Source organism: Rattus norvegicus, chromosome 3 (genome assembly GCF_021556685.1).
Source record: "Rattus norvegicus strain SHRSP/BbbUtx chromosome 3, alternate assembly SHRSP_T2T, whole genome shotgun sequence".
Taxonomy (NCBI): Eukaryota; Metazoa; Chordata; class Mammalia; order Rodentia; family Muridae; genus Rattus; species Rattus norvegicus.
In genome coordinates, this window is record NC_141536.1 from 84,895,403 (window position 1) to 84,916,423 (window position 21,021).

Genomic DNA, 21,021 nt, shown 5'->3' on the forward strand with positions numbered 1-21,021 from the left:
CTTCACCCTTCATATAGACTCTTTCAATATTTGTCACTTTGGCATTTGGAAAAATATATATAGAAAGAGTAACTTTTTCTTTTCCTTTGCAATTTTAAGATATGAATACAATTTTAAACAAAACATGTTATTCTTTTTATTATTGATTATATACTTTTATTTTATTATCAATAATACAAAATATGAAACATAAAGTGAACTTAATTGTATTCTAAAAACATATGTCCATGTCCTGTTCTAAACTTGGGAATGTGATTTTGTTTATAAATACAGTCTTTTCCAATTCCTTGCTTTTTAAATAATTAAATATTTCATCTGTATTAACAACCATTGAATACAAAGAAGAAAATTATAGCCAAACCAGTTCAAGTTAGTATAACTTTTTTTCTATGGATACAAGAATCTCCTGAAACTGGGACAGAACATGAAACAGTCAAGCCTACAGGAATCCATGAACAAAACTCTTGCCTAGCAGCTTATCTCTGCCTCTCTCTGCATCATCCCTGCCCATTCATCCATCCATTTCCTCTTGCTCTGCCCATCGGATATATAGGCTGAAAATTCCAAGGTGCTGTCACTTTCTTTGTTCCTCACAGCTCTTAGTAAAATACAGTAAATTGGTGATCCTTTGATTCCTTGCCCAGTCCACCCTGATACTGCGAAATTAATATATAGCCATAAAATATGATGTTTTTTCTATGATACATTCATACTACACATACACGCACATACACACACACAAATATACACACACATGCAAATGTAGACTTAACAGCTTATATCTATTGTTCTTTGTTTTACTTTACAGTGAGCAGCACAGATGTGAAAAAGCAGTCTTTGCAGATGTAGTTAACGTAAGATCATGAGAAGAATCCCTTCTAAACATATAATAGAGATCCACTTCGATGCATTTGCTCCTCTTCTGTGTGTATGCCTGTGGGTAGGGGACCCCATGCATAGTTTTGTTTGAGTGAGAGTGTGGATGTTTGTATGATTGTAGATTGTGTGTGAGAGCATGTGTGGAGGCCAAATGCATGAGTGGATGTTTGGAGATCAAATGCTGAAGTCTAGTATCCTCCTATGTCACTTTCCTTTTAATTTTTGAGAGAAGGCCTCTCATTGAATCTAGAAGTCAGCAATTTCAAGAGGCTTTTGGGCCAGAAAACCCCCAGGGTTTCTCATATATCTGCCTCCAGACCTCCACAGCACCTTACCACCTGATTCAAATCTCTAGTCCTCCAACTGTTATTCTCCTAAGAGTAAATAAGCAAAGGAAGATTTAATATAGATAAAAAGTAGGAAGCCAAGGGGAAGCTGAGGATGAAAGGGTAATTGTGAACCTATAAGCTAAGAAAGACCCAGCAATATCCAGAGTTCTAGAAACTTCAGAGATGTGGATTCTTCAAACAGTTTGAGATAGTTTCTGACTGTGTATCCAGGTTGACCTTCATCTTGTCATCCTCTTGTATTTGTTTTTCAAATTCTGGCATCACCAATATACATCAAAATACATTGCTAGGAACCAATACTTCCTATATTGGTAGTTATAGATACTAGGTCTCTAGGATATGATGAGGAAAAAACTTCAAATTTCACCCATAGTTTTTTTTTCTTACTTATTTTTAGAAGCATTCTCTTGTACTGTCCATTAAACTTGTACTCTCATTAAGACACATTGTAAGCAATACATATGCAAATTAATTTTCTTTCTTTTTAAACTCTTCTTAATTTGAAAATAATAATTACGAATCAATCATTCATCTTAAAGAGCATCTTCAACTGAAGTCTTTCTTGAAAGAGAAGCACTCAAGCAGATAAAGATTTTCCTTATTACCCATTCTTTCTTGCATTTGACTTTGATGATGCTTGGGAGATGATATAATTAACAAGATTAATTAGTAGTCAGCAGAATATAGGCGTATTTCCACAGATTAGCAACATGCCAGTATCAAAATGCTGAATCTTTAGTGAAATGAGATCAAAACATGTTCTGTGCCTGTTGGGTCAGACAAGTCAGTGAGAACACACCATTTTGGGTTTATGCTGATCTGCAAAATGTGAAAGAGGCAGTTAGATGAAGGGGACGGAGATTCATTAGGTTTGTAAAAACTCTCTAATTGCTAATTAGGTAGGAGCACATCAAATTCAAATTAGAAACAATTAACTTGCTTACTCCTGACCAATGAATAATTAGATAGATGAGCTGTCTGATACAGCTGTGATATTTAGGGAAAAACATTTTTTTTGGTAAATCTGTGTACAAAGTGTTTCTTTGCATAAAGTAATTTCACAACAGTCGAAGCAACAATGAGAAGAATTAGGTTGTTTATTTACAACAGCACGAGGAACCAACCTGTTGACTCAGGGTAAGTGGTAATCTGTCTTGAGAGCACTGCCAAGTTGATAGTGTTAGTGTGTGACAGAATATACCAGGTTGAATCACACTTTAATTTTTTGTCTTCCTCTAAGCTGAGAGCCATAAAAACATGGTGGGAAGCATATGCTAAGCCCTAGAAAAGCCAGATGCATAAGGAAAAAATTCACCCCTCAGTTTTCAATCCATGTAACTGTTGAAAGTTTCATTATCATTTGTTTTATAAAAAAAAAAAGTACTTGACTATGCTGTTAGTTATTTTGAATATAATGTCATTGAAGCCTCTGAGGAAGATGTATACTGGAATGGGGACTTAGTTGACTCATTGTCATGTGAATCTTAGTCCTATATATATCCAGTGGCTGGCTTGTAACAGTATATTACTGATACTTAAGAAACATATGCTTAAGAAGTATCTTACTTGTTTCTCCTATTGATATGACAACAGCATGACTAAAGAGAAATTATAAAAGAAAATGTTTAATCTGGAACTGAAGTCTTCAGAGGAATACATTCCAGGATAGCAGAGCAGAGGTGTGATGTCCAAAAGAACAGTGAGATTACTTCTTGTTCTGCAAGTAGGAGGCAGAGACTTAGGGAACACTGGAAATGGTTTGGGTCTTTTGAACCCTCTAAGCCTGTCTCTAGTGACATATTCTCTCCAAAGATGTCACACCTATTAACCTTTCCCCTGAAGTCTCATCAATTTGTAAGTATTAAAACATGCGTACCTGTGGACCATTCACATTTAAACCACCACAAAGAGAGATATATAGGTTAGTGGGTGAAGTACTTGTGTGAAACCCTGCAAATATTTTTCTTAGAAAAGGTAAATAGCATTAAATATGCTGGGAGGCAGAACCCAGAAAATGGTAATTACTTGCTTGCCAATCTTCCCACCTAATCAGTGGGTATCACAGTTAGTGATAGATCCTGTCTCAAACAGCGAAACAGACAGTAGTAGAGGAAAATACCCAGCACCAAGTTCAGGGGTGCACTCATGTACAGACACATATCTGTAAACCCATGTCCCAACACATACATACATACACACACACACATACACACACACACACACACACACACACACACACAATCTTAAGTGAAATGTGCACTTTAGTAGGGTCATGTAGATACAACTCAATGTATACAAGAAGAAAGTGATCCCATAGGATAGTAACTGGGAGAATTTGATAAATAAGAACAAGGTCATCATGTTAAAGCAATTTTTTTACCAGGTAATACATGGTCCAGCTTTCTCTATGATATTCATTTTTGGATCCACATGGAGAGACAAAGGCAACAGTGCTGGCATGGAGCTTTAGAAACTATAACCCAGATTCAATAGCAAGTATAGCTGATTACACAATGACCCTGTTCTTCCAATGAATTTAAGGCACTCTGAGCAAAAGCAGCCATCTCCTCTAAGGGCATCAGGAATGGGGAAATGAACAACAGCCCTGCAGGAGCCACACACTCTCAGTTGAAGACATCTAGAGTCTTATGGAAAATAAATATGCACTGTAGTGGGCTGTATATGTTAGTCACACCAATCACACACTGCTTTACCAATGTCATCCTTGTGATATAAACACTAATTAAAGAGAGAGCTTCTTTTCTTGATTTATTTGGCCTACATAATAGTTTGTTGTTGTTGTTGCTGTTGTTGTTGTTATTGTTGTTGTTGTTGCTGTTGTTGTTGTTGTTGTTGTTGTTTTCCTTTGTTTTCCCCCTCTTTTACTTCTGGATCCTAAGAATAATTGACAGTTGCTTTGAGTAAAGTAATGGTCCCTGGCAGATCCCACTGTGTATAAAAATGTTTTACAAATTTAGTGCTCACCCTATGTTTCTTACATATTTGAAAATGCATCCAGGAAGCTGGCAATGACAGTTGTTAGACGGTTTAAATAAAGACAACATGCAGATGTAGAAAAGTATTACTCCCAAGAATGGCAAAATCCCAGTGTTAGAAACAACCTGTGTCTCTAAGAACAATTGGGAGGGAAGTAGTTTATGTCTCATAATATAGAAAGGTGTTGCCATGGTTACATGACATAATATATGATAAAACTATATTACTGCAGAACCTGAATAAACAGGGACTTATATATTGGGCATGTAACCAACTAACTTTCAGTGTCGAAATGTGTTATATAGTCTACTGTGAGTGAGTTATTATCAACAGTGCTATTCTGTAGATCTTGAGCGCTATAATCCCAATAAACCAAGCAATATATACCTGTTAGTACCATAGTGACATCACAATTATGAATGCAACCAACTACTTGCTAGTTGAATTAAACCCTAATATCACATGAGGGAATACAGATCTAATACTGTAAAAGCAGGGCAAATATGGTGGCTTGACATGCCTGTGAACCCCACAAGCAGCAACTGTTAATATTTTGTGAATTGGATGTGAAATGCCTGTCAAACTGTTTTCTACACATTTGGTTTCTGCACATTGACTATCAATACTAAAAGTCTCAATTGTGAAGGAAATTTATTTTTGTAGTGAGCAACGGTTACTACTGAGAGTCATTACTGGTCAAGGTCTTGAGTAGAAATCTCTGCAGCAGAGACAAAATGTTTCAAAACTCATCTAAGAGCAAAGCAAAATAAGAAATCTATAGTAATCCCTCAAAATTTGATGAAAAAAAAACAGAAAAACTGGCAAAAGATTTAGATGTGAAAGGGCTAGAGTTTTGTGTCATTATTTCTACTGGTGCAAATTTTGCTCTTAGCAGGAAGAGAAGGCCTAGCAGACTCAATGAGATACTGAAATTTTTAAAAAAAAGATAAAAAAATCAGAAACTTATAAGGTTCACAATGCCCATATTCAATGTTATATACATAGTAGGATTTGCTGGAGAAAAAGATTCTGTAGCTGATCAAACTGCATGCAAGATGTCCAGGGAGCTCTAGTGTTTGCAGGTATTGTTGGTCATTACCAATCCCAGAGTGGGTTTCTTGGTAACTCATGTGCCTCTGCTTTACTCATTTCACACAAGTCTTCACTTATGACACTATAACACCAATAGACATGTAAATTAAGTTAAAATTGATCACAAACTTATTTATTATATTTTTAGTGCTCAACATTGAATTTTTAAGCATTAGTTTATATTTCATACTTCTCTAAAAAGTTCCCACTTTGGATCATATAAATTTAGACATAGAATGTAATGATATAATCATCAATGAATGGTGTATTGTTACAGAAACTATACACAGCAGTGCACAAAAGCAGTCTATAAGATGTACTCACTTTTCAAAAGTATTAATGGATAGACAGACCTCAGTTTTGAAAAAGAATTACTGAATTTATGTCTTTCATTAAAGATAGGTTTCTCTCTTTACAAAACAGGGATTTAATATGTTAGTAACCTTTCAAAAAATGGCAAAAATTTTTACATTCCTTTCTACTAATAGGACCTTAATTTTGTTTCAATATATGTCTATTCTTAAAATAGTGTTTCCACAAAACAGTGTTCTTAGATGTCATTTCATCTGAAAAAAAAAGTCAAGATCATGTTTATGTCTGGTCTGCCCTAAATTCAAATAGAATAAAAAAATAAATTTTGAATTGTAGAACAAGATTTCACTCTATGTACACAAGACAGGAAGCATAACACTCTGGAGTGTGACCAATGCTTTAAGTAAAGAAAAATAAGTATTGAGTGTAAAATGAATGATAAAACTTTCAGAGACTATAGGGCAACATTATCGATGGTCTGAGTGACAGTCCTGAGTTTTGGATCAATACAACCAAAACTAGATCTGTTTTTCATCATCCCGCCTTTGTTAGCATCTAATGTAGAATTCCAAATGCTTTCATGTAGTAAATTGGAAAGCTTAAAATGTAGCCTTTTAAGATTGTTGAAAACATTTAGTTTACTAATTCTTATAATGCAAAATATAACATAATGCTGTCTGCTGAGTCCTGCTTGACCTTGTGTAAAGGGTGGCATGGCATGGCTCTGATAAGATTAAACAACTCTGACCCAACCCTGAGATGGCTCCAGGAAAGGGCATTAGGCCCCAAAGGAGAGTTTCATACTACCTGCCCCAGGATAATTTCCCAGAAACAACTCTACCAGAACACTTCTCAGAAAAAAACATAAAATATACTGGCCCAAGGCCACCTGGGCCGACTGTGGAACGAAGGTACCCTCTCAGGATGATTGCTGTTACTGTAATCTGTCCTCTAAAAAGATGTCTAATAGGTGCTTGTAATTTAGAATTGAGATCTCCTTCAGTCTCTTGCTTCAGAGACTGCTGAAGGTCAATCCTAAGGGCCTGAAAAATAAACCTCTTGCTTTTGCATCAATCCTTGTCTCCTTGTCTCTCAGCAGACCCTCTGGAACTTTAGAGTTTCTGCTCCTGGAACAGAGTTAGCATGGCATGATGATGGCTGTTATGGGTAAAAGGCTTGTTTGTATAATACTGTAGATATTTTCATGTTCCTCCTTAGAGTAATGTCCTTTCTTCCAATAACAACTCCATGATAATCAGAGTCAGCATGAGGTCCAGGAGGTAAGGATGTATCTATCTCTCAGCAAAATGGTACAATGCTGTGACTAAAAGATTCTAGGGGCTTTCACCAGCCTTGCACCCACCTGCCTCAGGGCAAGGCTAGGCCAGGTTCCATTCTCTACCCAGAGCACCTTTCTTAAGTAGAGAATTCTCAGAAGGTATCGCTTTTAGGTGCTGATTGAGGGTTGACCCCAATACACCAGAAAATAAACATCTCGTGTTTGCATCAAACTCCTTTCTCATGTCTCACTTGGGGGTATTTCCCAGTAGTTAAGACATGTGGTGGTTTGGCCAGGAAGCCAGACCCCCTATGAGGTTGTGAGGAGTGGTTGGAGGAAGAGCTCGATGTTGATGTCAGGTATTGCCGTTTTCTGTATGCATGCTGTCTGTCTTGCTTACAGCTTGCTAGTGATCATTTGTAAGGCCTCTGGTTTGGTGGTCTTTTGTGGTGGGCAGATGTGCTTAAACATCCTGACCACAGGGAGTCTGCAGTACACTTCAGGCCCCCCAGAGGGAGTCAAGTGGACTCTGCTTTTTGGAAACTATTAGACTCCATACCAGTGGGAGCCTTTTAAGTCACCTGAGGACCTGGTTTCTGTGCCAATGGCAGGGGCAAATTGTCTCTGTGTTGATTGTCTTTCTTTGTGTTCTTGGACTTCAGTATTGGCAGGAGCCAACAGATTCTTGCTCTGTGCCCGTGCACTGATATTATTTTTAACATGGGATGGATTGGAACTGAATTAACCCCATTAAACTTTCCATTTAACCAGTGGAGGGAAGGTAGGGAAAGAGGATAAAAACTTGTTAGTAGTAGTAAAGAAGGACAGGTTAGTTACTCTCTGCTCTTCTGAATGACCTACTATCAGAGTAGGATGGTCACTCATAGAGACCCTTGATTTGCAGGTGAATAAAGCAGTAACTGAAAGAGTTTTTAGGCCAGGATACCTCAGGCACCCAGATCAAGTACCATATACAATTACCTGGAAGAATCTAGTGGAGGACTCTCCACACAAACATCCCCACCCCGGATAAAAGACTTTTTGTCAGAGATTCTCACAGGTCCTGGCCAGGAAGGAGAAAAACCTGTGAAGACCAACAGAGTCGGTGAAGAACAACAACACAACAACTTCCAGGACCCTTCCACAGTGGATCTGATACTGATGGATCCTCCACCCCCTTATCCCCCTACTATGGCCCTTGTTCCCATGGCCCCTCCTCAAGGATCTCCCTTGAGACTTCATCCAGTGTCCCTTTACATCCCTCTTTGTCCAGCCTCAGCAAAAGGGGAGGGTGGGGAGGGGCCCTTGTTATTTGGCCATGGGTACCCAGAACAAAAGGCCACTTCACCTGATATAACAGTGGTCCTTACCCTCCGAGCCTACACGACCATAAATGAGTATTGCAGTCAGGGCATGCAATTTTGCCCTTTCTCTTCAGCTGACTTATACAACTGCAAGGCCCAACACCCTCTTTTCAGATAACCCCAAGTGACTGATTAGTCTCTTTAAGACTGTTTTATTTAGTCAACAGCTCACCTGGGATGATATCCAACAACTTGTGAGAGAGCCCTTCAAGACTGAAGAGTGAGAGAGGATAATGGAGGAAGCCAGAAAGAATGTTCCCTCAGAATTGGGGGCATGTCTGATTGACCAGGCTTTCATTGACAGCGGATTTCCCCCGAATAGACCTGGATGGAACTTTAATATGGCAGGAGATAAGGAGCACATGAAGATCTACCACCAGACTCCAATAGCAGGTCTCAAGGGGGCCTCACAACTACCCACCAATTTGACCAAGGTACAAGAGGTTAAACAGGTACCAGACCAGATATCCTTAGCCTTTCTAGAGCAACTCATGGAGACATTCCACCAATATAAACCCTATGACCCCAGCAGCAAGGAGCACAAAGCTATTGTGACTATGGCTTTTATAGACTAGGCTAGTAGAAATATCAGGAAAAAGCTTCAGATGCTAGAGGCACTAGAGGATAAGTTGTTGAGGGATTTAGTGCAGGTGGCTGAGAAAGTCTATTATGATAGGGAGACAGAGAAGGAGAAGGGGCAGACAAAGAGAAAGGAAGAAAATGAAAGAAAGATGAAAAAAAGAAAAGCAACAGGAATCTCCAGTAGTTATGGAAAACAGAGAAGAGAGACTCCAACCAAAGAGAGACAGAAAACACTGTGAAAAGGAGTGCACATATTGCAAGGAGAGGGGCCACTGGTCCCGGGAGTGCCTTAACAAACATAAGCCAGGGGCAGGGAATCCCAAACTTTGGGAAAAGTGCCCTCAAATGGTGAAGATGTTAGCCCTAGAGGAAGAGAGAGACTAGAGAGGACAAGGATGGGGTTTAGATCCCCTCCCTGAGCTCAGGGCAACCTTGAAAGTGGAAGGAAAACCTACCCAATTCTTGGTGGCCCAACATTCAGTTCTCCTCCAAGCTGATGGGCCAGTCTCCAGAAAAAAATCATGGGTCCAAGGGGCCACTGGGACTAAACTATATCATGGGCTACCCAAAAAATTATGGACCTGGGTGTGAGCCGGGTATCCCACTTGTTCATGATCATCCCTGACTGTCCCTATCCCTTGATCAAGAGAAATTTGCTCTCCAAGATGGGGACTCACATCCACTTCCTTCCCGAGAGCCCTCAATTGAGGTGGCCTGCTGGAGAACCTGTCCAAGTACTTATGATTATTAGGTTAGAGGACAAATACACATTTGGGTGTTGAGACCAACACCCAAAGACAGGATATTGCTTGATGGCTGGAAAAAGTTTTCTCTAGCTGTAACAGCTGGGCTAGATCGTGTATGTCTATAGGCACCTGTGTAAGTAGAGCTGAAGACCCACGCTGATCCTATCTTGGTACACCAGTACCCGATGCTGGGGGAGGAATGAGAAGGAATTAAGCCACACATCTCCAGGCTCCTCCAGCTTGGAGTCCGGTTTAATGCCATTCAGCCCGGAACATACTGCTCCTGACAGTTAAGAATCTGAGCACTAACAATTATCATCTAGTCCAGGACTTAGGAGAGGTAAACCATGGTAGATGGCTGACATCAACCCTACTTTGCCTAACCCCTACACTGTTGAGTTCTTTGCCACCTTCCAGAATTTGGTACACAGTCTTAGAGTTGAAAGATGATTTCTTCTGCCTGACCCTGGCACCCCAAAGTCAAGAACATTTCACCTTTGAATGGAAAGAACCAGAGGATGGGACCACTTACTGTCAGTTGACATGGATTAGATTCTCCACTGATTGGTCTCAATCCTACAAGTGTCAACCACAGCGTGAGTGTCAAATACTGTCAGAAGCACATGGGTAGAGGAAAGAACTCTCCAACTAACCCCTGCTGGGAGCTGAGGCTACCTGGTTTACAGACAGGATCAGTTTTCTCCAGGAGGGTCAGAGATGAGCCGGTGCTGTTGTGGTAGCACAAATGTCATCTGGCTGAACCTCCAGCCTCCCTGCCCCAGGTAAATCACCACAGAAAGCAGAGCTAATTGACTTCACCAAAGCCTTGGAAATTGGGGCCTGGCAAGAAAATTAACATCTACAGGGATAACAGGTATGCTTTTGCCACAGGCCATGTCCATGGGCTATATATCAAGAGAAAGGACTACTCACATCAGAGGGAAAAAAATAAAAGAAACAAATAGGAAATCTTAGATGTCTTGGATGCGCTGATGAAGCCAGCAATTGTGAGTATTATTCATTGCCCAGGTCAACAGAAGGGAATAGAATCAGTGGCCTAAGGCAAAAAGCAGGCAGGTCAAGTGGCTCAAGAAGTGGCTATGCAGGAGCCTATTCTGGTTATGGAACTGCACGAGACACCTACTAGAAAACAGGATTAGACTAAGGGATGGGCACACATAGAATAGACAGCAGAATAAATGGCCCATATTGCCAGCCACCTCACCAATTATTACTTATAAAAGGAAGGATAGTCACACACTCAAGAGGGGAAAACTATATTCCCCAAAGAACAAACAGACTCACTTGGCCAAATGCCCAAATGGACTCATTTAGGGGATAAGAAGCTCATCCAAGCAGTCAAGGTACATGTTATGGACTTAGGTTTTTAGGCGGGAAGATGGTAGAACAGTTTAAGGTATGTCAGCAAGTACATGCTTATGCAGACAAGAGCAAACAGGGCAAGGAACTTAGGGAAGAATGACCTGAGGTATTGTGAGGCTCTGGCACATGGGATCTTTGGCCCGGCTAGGTGCATGGGTTCAGGAAGGAAAGGAAAACTGCTTTTGCCTCCTCTTCTGCTGGTCCTTTTTTCTGCAACTGCCACTTTGGTTGCTGGGAACAGGCTGAGCCAGCTGAAGACGGACTAGCCAGTGAGGTGTGCATGGGAGCTTCAGATGGTGATTTCAGGAAAGCCAATCTCTTCCCCAAGGGGCAGTGTTACAGTTCTGTGACAGAAGCTCTCAGAAAATGGCGTAACTCCTGCAAACCTTTAATCCTTCTGAACATGATTCTTAGATATAGTTTTTGAAGGGGTCAGTGTCTGACAACAGGTACTTCCTATTGGTTTGGTCTGAGAGCTTGGAAAGACCTTATCAGCATATTTGGGAGCGTGGTCCTGCTTCCACATCTGATCTGCCTTGAGCCTACATGACCTGTAGTCACCTCCTCACCTGTAGAGGAGGGGCTTGGGGTGTTGCCCTTGTGTGTCTGATCTGTTTACAGGGAGCTATGAGGGCTACCTGAGAGAGCCCTGATTTTCTGGGAGACTGGGAATGCACCTGCTGTCCTTTAGAGTAGCCGGGGGGATTCGACCTATCTTGACCAGGATTCAGGGTACCCTTCACAGCCCGCAGTCTTACCAGGTGTATTGGGAGGTTGATTTTCACAAAAGTTAAGTCAGGAAAATATGGTTACAAATACCTTCTAGTATTTGTAGATACTTTCTCTGAGTGGATTGAGACTTTCCCCAACAAGCAGGAAACAGCTAACACCTTACCCAAGAAGATATTGGAAGACATTTTCCTGAGGTTTGGAATGCCCAAGGTAATTGGATCAGACAATTGTCTTACTTTTGTTTCTAAGGTAAGTCAGGGATGGGCCAGATGATTGAAAGCTCCATTGTGAGTAAGGTCCTGGGAGCTCAGGGCAGGTACAGAGAATGAACAAAACCAGAAAATAGACCTTAAATAAATTGACCTTGGAGACTAATGCTGACTGAATGCTGCTCCTTACTCTGACCCTGTTCCAAGCCCAGAACACCCCCTACCATTTTAACCGACTCCTTTTGAGATCTTGTTTGGTACCCCAACTCACTTGGTGTCTACTAGGCCCTCTCTGGAGGTATTCCAACTCATTGATAGGAATCTCTTCTCTTCAAGCCCTTCAGTCAATACAAGAGATTTGAACAAAACTGTCTGCCTTATGCTCCAGGAATGCCAGAGATCCCTCATTGTTTCCAGACTGGTGACTGGGTCTACACTGGAGACATCGGGCACAATTGCTGGAACCCCAGTGGAAGGGATCCTCTAGGATGCTGATAACCACTCCAACAGTCCTTAAGGTACTGCAGCCTGGTTGCACGAGTCCCATGTGAAACCTGCAAATGCCCAGCCTCCCGGGACCCCTGTGGTCCCCCCATGTGCCCATCATTCAAATTTGGACTGTGGTTTCCACTGGAACTGGAGATGAGGCCACCTTCCTGGTAGCCTCCAAACTCCTCAATACCTGGTGGCCTGACTTCACTTTTGACCTGTGCCAATTGGCAGCAGGACTTGACTTGTGGGATTTCCCCACGCATGATGGGAATGCTGGTGGAAGCAAAGTGCCCATATGAGAGAAAGGTCTCTGGGTTAGGGGTACAAGGGGGAAGATAGGATGTGCATTCGGGAGACCCCATTTACATTTGCCCTCAAGATGGAAGAAGCCAGGCAGAAGTTCACCAATGTGAGGGTCCAGACCAGTTTTATTGAGCTGCCTGAGAATGTAATACTACAGGAAACACCTACTTGAAGCCCTCCTCCTCTTGAGACTTACTTGATGTGGTAAAAGGTAGGGGGTCTATGAAAGATCCCACGCAGAGAGACCCTTACTCAAGTCTTGGGAAAATCGCGGACCCCAGACACAGAGAGACCATTTTGGATGTAATAAGCAAAGGCGAGGTTTATTACGGAGACCGATTACAGAGATCTCCGGGCCGACACGTATCCCGTGCAGGAGACAGAGGTGTCGGCCCCGAGAGGCTGGGAAAAAGAGTATTTAAAGGCAGAGGCTGTGAGCACCAGGGGATGGGGGATGTCAAAGGGGAATGTACCGCAAGTTACAGGATTGTTTTATGGCTCCCAGAGATAAGGGGACGCCAGAAGGTTTTATGGCCCCCTGGTTCCTGGAACAGAGCTACTAAATCAGGAGAAGGGTAGGGTCTTTAGGTCCTCATTATTTTTAAAAGTTTGTCAAAATTGATGGAGCATTTGTATTTGAAACACCTCTGGTTAGGCTTGGGCTGTCCGGTTTCTTGGAATGCTCTCTGTAGGACACAATGGCTGAAAAGCACAAGTAGGGGCTTATCAGGGTCTGGAGGACATCTGGTTAAAGTATGACTCTGAGTAAGCTGGGGGGACGTCTTTGGATGGTTTATGGCTCAGTCCTCGATAGCCTGAGCTGGATCTTGCATTCCTTTTCTTATCTTTATGGCCTGCTATTCTTGGCCGCAGGGCTTAGCCCTGAGTTTGTGGCTTTTGGGGCTAACCCTTTTAATTTTATATTTCTAAACCTAGAATTCGTATAATTTTCTTTTCATTCCCGTCTTCTCCTACTAAATAATTCTAATCTTAGAATTTTGATATCAAGTCTTATTTGGTCTCGCCAGTTGTCCTAACTGACTGGTACTGTTGTCTCAGGACCATCAACCGCACAGCACCCACTCAATTTTTAACAAAAGCAATTAACCTGTTTGTCACGCAGGAGCCAAAAACTAAAACCAAGAAAATTATTAATAATGGCCCAGCTGTAGCAGAGAGTAGGGTAGTCATCTAGGGAGATCTACTAAACTAGCTCTCGAACCATCTCTTATGTGTTTTTTTGTCTGTCTTTGTCTAACCTTTTTTTAAGTTTATTTATGGAGTCTTTAATTACTCCTGAATGGTCTGTATAGAAGCAACATTTTTCTTTCAGTATAGCATACAGACTCCTTCTTTAAGGAATATCAGGTCTAATCTTTTTCTATTTTGAAGGACTACCTCTGAGAGGGAGGTTAGGTATTCTTGGAGGTCAGCTAAAAAGTCTTTCACTCTTTTTATATCTGAGTCAATGGCAGTTCTGAATTCTCTATAAGCCTTGTATTGTAGGGCAACAGCAGATGTCCTTGTGTTGCCCTTGCAGCACCTAGATAGCCCTAGCCCTAAGTAATTCTCAACTCTGTTTTTATTAAGTTTTTAGCATCAGGATTCTATCTGGACACTATCTAAACCTATACACCAAGGTCATGACTGTCTTTCAGAACTTCTAAACTTATACAGGTTGTGATCCCTGAGGCACAGTCTCAAGAAGTGTTAGGAGTATTAACATATGTAATGTTACATCATTTGTAATAGAAATCAAGCCTATCCCCACACCTATCTCGATGGAACCCAGGACAAACATGACTGAATTTCCCTCTAGGTCCCAGCTCTCAGCCCTAACAGCTAGTACACGGCTGGTGAGGGCTGAGAATTGACGGCTGTCAGGGTGGTCAGCAGCACCAGGTACGGTCCTTTCCAGTGAGGCTCGAGTGTCTGGGCTCAGTGTAGCTGTTTCCGACCTGGAACTGATGGGATGTCTCAGGGGTCTCCGGGGCATAGGCTGCTGTCAGCTGTGAGCAGATTTCTTTCTGTATCACCTGTAGGTCTTTTAGCCTGGCACACAAATCATTATTACTATGACATGTTGGTTCAGTAACATCATCTAATACAGTCAGGGGAGCTGAGGCCCCATATAAGATCTCAAAGGGGGTAAGGCTGAATCTGGAAGGGGTATTTCTTGCTCTGAAGAGAGCAAGAGGGAAGGAGTGTCACCCAGTCTGTGCCAGTCTCCATGGTCAATTTGTTTAGGGTCTCTTTTAGAGTTTTATTTATTTACTCTACCTGTCCTGAACTTTGAGGTCTGTAAATATAATGTAATTTCTAATCGACCTCTAAATACTTGGCCACACCCTGGCTTACCTTGGCAACGAAAGTAGGACCGTTGTCTGACCAGATTACCTTGGGCATTCCAGACCTGGGGAAGATTTCTTTCAGTATCTTCTTGATGATTGTAGAGGCCGTCTCTCGTTTGGTGAGGAAAGCTTCTATCTATTCCTGGAAAGGTATCTACAAGCACTAGGAGATACTTGTGATTATATTTTTCTGGCTTTATCTCAGTGAAGTTCACTTTAACTTTTCGTTAAACTCTCTAGGTCTCTTTGTCCTGTTTGTTTGTTAAGCATTTGTTTACTGACGTATCTTATATTTTTTACTGTCTCTCTTGGCTAAAATCTTAAAGTCTATTATATACACCTTAACTACTTGGACAAACTTCTTATCTCCTAAATGGGTCCATTTCTGTATTTGGCAAAGTGAGTCTTTTGTTTGTTCTCTGGGAAGTATAGCTTTCCCCTCAAGTGTGTCATTGTCTTTTATCTTTTAAGCAATTTGGGCCTTTTCTAAGTGAGGCCATCCCTTAGTCTAATCCTAGTTCTCAGTGGCTGTCTCTTGCAGGCCTGTAACCAGGATAGGCTCCTGCATAGCCATTTCCCGAGCCACTTTATCTGCTTTGTCACTGCCCCATGTCACTGAATCTCTTCCCTCCTGTTTTCCTGGGCAATGAATAGTACTCACAGTTGTTGGCTTCATCAGGGCATCTAAGAGATGGCAAAGACATCTGTGGCGCTGATGTGCTGGGGGGGTAGAGGTTCAGCCATCCCAGATGACATCGTTTTGTCCACCATGGCAGCACCACTTGTCTCTGACCTTCATTCATGAAGAGAACTCTTCCCGTCTGTGGACAAGGTCCTCGGCTTTCAGCAGGGGTCAATCAGCCAGTCACAGAGGTCTTTCCTCCACCCATGTGCTTTTGTCAGTGTTTGACACTCGTGCTGTGGTGGCTCCAGGTCCGGATTGGGCAGCAAGGTGACCAGATTGTCCCCAACCGGTGGAGAATCTAGTCCATGGCTGCTGACCAGTGGTCCCATCTTTGGACACTCTATCAGCCACTCTATCACAGTTTAAGTCCTGGATTGGGTGATAATTGTTAGTGCCCGGCTGGCAGGAACGGTGTGTTTCAGGCAGAAAAGCACTAAGCCATTCAACTCCCAGCATCAGTTACTGGTGTACTGAGACAGGTCTTAAGCTCCACATACACAGTCTATAGATATGTATACACATGGCCTCATCCAGCCATTTCAGCCCACGCAAGCCAATTTGGAGAGCAATTTTCTCATGAGCAAGGGATGGGGGCAGTCAGGGATGACTATGAACTAGTGGGTTACCCGGCCCACGCCAAGGTCCACTGTTCTTCGGGCAGTCTATAAGTATTGTTCGTTGCCAGTAGCCCCTTGCACTCAAGGTCTTTGGATATTGGCCCACTGGGGGGGCATAGGAGCACAGAGCATTGGGTCCCTGTCCAGCACTCTAGGACCAAGAAGCTCTCCAGTGGCCCCTCTTGTTCTTTCTTGGGCAGTCTCTGACCCAGTGTCCTTTTTCTTTGTATTAGGCACACTGATCTTTAGCCAGGAATTCTCTTCTGTTGCCAGGTACTATCTTCCTAGGTTCCCTAACTACTGTGGCCAGTATATGTTCCTCTCTCGTCTTTTATCTCTCTTTAGCTCTCTAACTTCCTCTTCTTTTTGTCTCTTTTTTTCTCTAGCTTTCTGTTCTTTTTATCTCTTTTTTTTAACCTTATTTTCTCTGTAACTTATACTAACTCTCAGCAACTTAACCCTTCAAATTTTTGTAACTTTTTCTTCATATCTTTTCTTTATCTTAGCCAGATTGGTGGGGCATTTTCTAGCCCCTCAGAGACCCACCCTTGGAGCCTGGCGGCAGACCTGGAGCACTCCCTACCTTCAGGCGTCTGAAGAGAGCAGGCAGAAGTGAGGGCCTTCCATCCATCTCTGGAACACTTTTTTTTGGCCTCTAGTAGGATTCTGTCTTTCCTCGGTGGTAAAGAAGACCTGTAACAGTTACTAACAAGCATCTCAAATGGGATGGTGAGAAAACAAGGGAATCTTGAGAATAGAGGTCCACTGAAGAGGGCAAATAGCATTTAGTCACACAGCTAAGCCAGGAGGCTTTCTTGGGACAAAAAGACCTTGTGTCTGTGAAACAGAAAAGTGAGCAGAGGGGCAGTCTATCTGTTACAGGTTGTCTCTCTGGACTTAGATTTTCCCTTAAGGAGTACCTTCCTTTAGTGCCAGCTCAGTGGCTTTATCACTCAAGAGACCCATCCTCTAAAGGACACTAGGCTTCTAGTAAGAACTAATAACAAAAGGATGGAGAGACGGTAGAACCTGAGTGTTAGATACTAAGCAGCTGACAAAAGAATTGTAACCAGTTCACCTGGGGCTTTCAGGACCTCAGTAGCAGCCCTTTACCAAACTTTCTCAGTGGGCTAAAGGCCCATGGAAAAGAAAACATTATTCCTGACCTTGGCCACAGCCAAAGCCTGAAATTTAAATTTTGACTGGCAAAACAAAACAAAGTTCTTTACAGTTTGTTGTAGATTTTTTTGAAACTATTTTAGGGGCTTCTCTGCCCCCCAACCTGGGACATTTCAACCACAGGGGCAGGAACTGGCTGCTGTGGGGATAGGATCAGAGGCATTCTCCATGCTAATGATGACCAGTGAGAAAAGTAATTTAATGCTGGAGACTGACTCCTCTCTTGGAATAGGGCCAGCAGATAAGGCAGGCTCTTTAAAGAACTTTTTTTAATGAGCACTCTCTTTCTGTGAGCAAGAGTTGAAGGTCTGGCCACTAAAAGCAGAAATTCCTTTCTTGTTCTTGTTTTTCTTAGAGTCCTCCCCCACCTCACTCTCAGCCTTTTTAGATCATTCTTCATGTAGCATTTCTAACACAGCCTGTCTCTTTTTTATAGCCTGTTGACAGCATTTTTGATCTTTTAGGCAGCTATGCACTAAGTGTCATACCGGCTGAAACTCCACCTTTAAGATTCTTTGTTTCCAAGCAAAATTTAAATCCTTTTCCAGCTTATCTCAGCTGTCTACCATGAGATTCCCAGAGATCGTGAACCAAGGTGTAGTAATTCACTAAGAAATCTCTCTATAGTGTTTCTTTTTACCTTAAGCCTTTTCCTTTTAAACAGCTCCTGAAGAGCCAGAAAAATTGGGAGAGACTTGAGAAGTCCCCATGCTCGCTGCAGCAGCTCCGCAGCTAATTTCGCTCCCCCCTACTGTGTGTTTCAAGCACAAGCACAGATAAAACACTATGTTTTAAAAACTTAACGTTGGCTATCAACCAACACACCGCCACTAGAGCGGGGTCCATAAAATTAAGTTTTCTACTCACTATATTTGTTCTATAGCAGGCGGCCTAATCTGGGGAACTTTTTTTATTTATAAGCGGTTTCTTCCTCAAGGTTTTTGTTAATGTCTGTTTACACAACTGTTAACAGCAGCTAGGCTGATCAAGGGGAGTAAAGGGAGGGGCATCTCTCTTTGGGGAGGAGGCTCAAGAGAGAAAGACAAAACTCCCTGGCAGAAAACAATTTCTCTCAAGCAAATTATTTTTAACTTTTAACTTAAGCACCAAGAGGACCAAGTAAAACTCTTTGACGAACAAAGCAAACAGTTTCATGATTTCAAACACAGTCATCAGTCCAAGATTTTAAACACAGTCGTCAGTCCAAATTCAAACACAGTCGTCAGTCCAAAATTCAAAAACGAAACAAAAGCCAAAAAGACACTCGACAATACCACAGAAAACAAGCCAGACAAACAATATCAAGACAAAGCATCTTATAACCAACTTTCACAGATGCCTGGTACCTTCAGTACGTGGCCCAAACTGCAGCTTAACCTTAGCTGCTTTTGGGATGAGATGGACCATCTGATTCCACCTCCCAACAGGATTCCAGAGTGTCCTCTTGTCCTAAGGACTAAGCACACTTGTCCGTGCCTATATTTAAATAGGCAGCCGAACTCGACCTCTGACGGAGTGGGATTCCTCGTCCACTCCCGCCTAGGTAAAAGGAGCATTCCATCTCCTTTGTTCCAGAAAACCAGAGTCAGGTCCTCCTGACTGTCCATAGCCGGGCTCTCCCGACTGTTCTCCGCCCGTGGAATGTCTTCCAGGGGCTGCAGCCTTGCGGGCCCGGGGCGTCCCCCCTTCCGCAGCCAGGGGGTCCTCACGGACCACAAAGGCAGCTGCACTGAGTGGGGATACACATCCACTCTCCTACAGGGCAGGAATACACATCCACCCTCCTAGCACAGGGCAGGAATACACATCCACCCTCTCAGCACAAGGCAGGAATACCCATCTGCCCTCTTACCACAGGGCAGGAATACCCATCTGCCCTCTTAACACTGACCAGTACTAAGACACACATATATACACACACGGCAGAACCAAAACAGAGACAGACACAGACTGACAATTGCAGCGCCGCGCACACAGAAACACTCAGACAAACATCCAACTCACCTCCAAGGGGTCTTTAGAGTCTGGGGTGGTCGCGAAGATCCCAGACGAGCCCCCATTATTATGAAAGATCCCACGCAGAGAGACCCTTACTCAAGTCTTGGGAAAATCGCAGACCCCAGACACAGAGAGACCATTTTGGATGTAATAAGCAAAGGCGAGGTTTATTACGGAGACCGATTACAGAGATCTCCGGGCCGACACGTATCCCGCGCAGGAGACAGAGGTGTCGGCCCCGAGAGGCTGGGAAAAAGAGTATTTAAAGGCAGAGGCTGTGAGCACCAGGGGATGGGGGATGTCAAAGGGGAATGTACCGCAAGTTACAGGATTGTTTTATGGCTCCAGGAGATAAGGGGACCGCCAGAAGGTTTTATGGCCCCCTGGTTCCTGGAACAGAGCTACTAAATCAGGAGAAGGGTAGGGTCTTTAGGTCCTCATTATTTTTAAAAGTTTGTCAAAATTGATGGAGCATTTGTATTTGAAACACCTCTGGTTAGGCTTGGGCTGTCCGGTTTCTTGGAATGCTCTCTGTAGGACACAATGGCTGAAAAGCACAAGTAGGGGCTTATCAGGGTCTGGAGGACATCTGGTTAAAGTATGACTCTGAGTAAGCTGGGGGGACGTCTTTGGATGGTTTATGGCTCAGTCCTCGATAGCCTGAGCTGGATCTTGCATTCCTTTTCTTATCTTTATGGCCTGCTATTCTTGGCCGCAGGGCTTAGCCCTGAGTTTGTGGCTTTTGGGGCTAACCCTTTTAATTTTATATTTCTAAACCTAGAATTCGTATAATTTTCTTTTCAGTCTACACCACCTGTAACCAAATAATAATCAGATTCACTCAGAAAGGCAAAGAAGCAGTGGGATGGTTAAAGGGAAAACTTGGGGACTCAGGTTGTACAAATCCGTGTGTGATGATGCCCAAGGTGAACTCCTCCCCTTGGCTAACCACTATTATAGTCACCTTGTTAGGATGCCTAATTTTTTTCCTGCTGTTTTTGAACTTAGGACTCTACATATTGAACAAGCTTATAGCCTTCATAAAAGAAAATAGGTGCAGTATAGCTGATTGTCCTACATCAACAATATGAGTCCCTGAGGACAGGACCTGAAGAATATGAGTTAGTCACTAGAGACCCTTGAGTGTAGCTCCAAGATTGGAGCTTGTACAAAAAACAAAAAACAAAAAAAACAAAAAAAAAAAATAGGAAATGAAGGACTCTAGGGGACTAAGGGCTTTTTGCTAGCCACGTGCTTTAGGGCAAGACTAGGGCATGTTCTTTTCTCCACCCACAGGAATGTTCTTGAGTAGAAAATTCTCAGAATGTATTGACTGATGATTGCTAGAAAATATATTTAAGTTTTAAGTTCAAAATGTAACCTTGCTGATGTAGCCTGTACCCCTTAAAACTATATTTAAAAAAGGCTTGTTATAGCCATTCAGAGTCACCTTTTAGTCACTTTAGGTGAA

At 42.4% G+C, this 21,021-nt stretch overlaps 1 long non-coding RNA gene across 1 annotated transcript; it reads right to left on the reverse strand.

Annotated features, from left to right (window-relative positions):
* Window positions 1-13,024: 13,024 nt before the first annotated feature.
* Window positions 13,025-17,078, reverse strand: LOC148006522 (uncharacterized). Its single transcript, XR_015683668.1, has 2 exons — window positions 16,957-17,078; window positions 13,025-15,892 (listed from the first exon to the last, which is right to left on the reverse strand). It is a non-coding gene; the product is annotated as an uncharacterized LOC148006522 (long non-coding RNA).
* Between the last annotated feature and the right edge of the window lie 3,943 nt (window positions 17,079-21,021).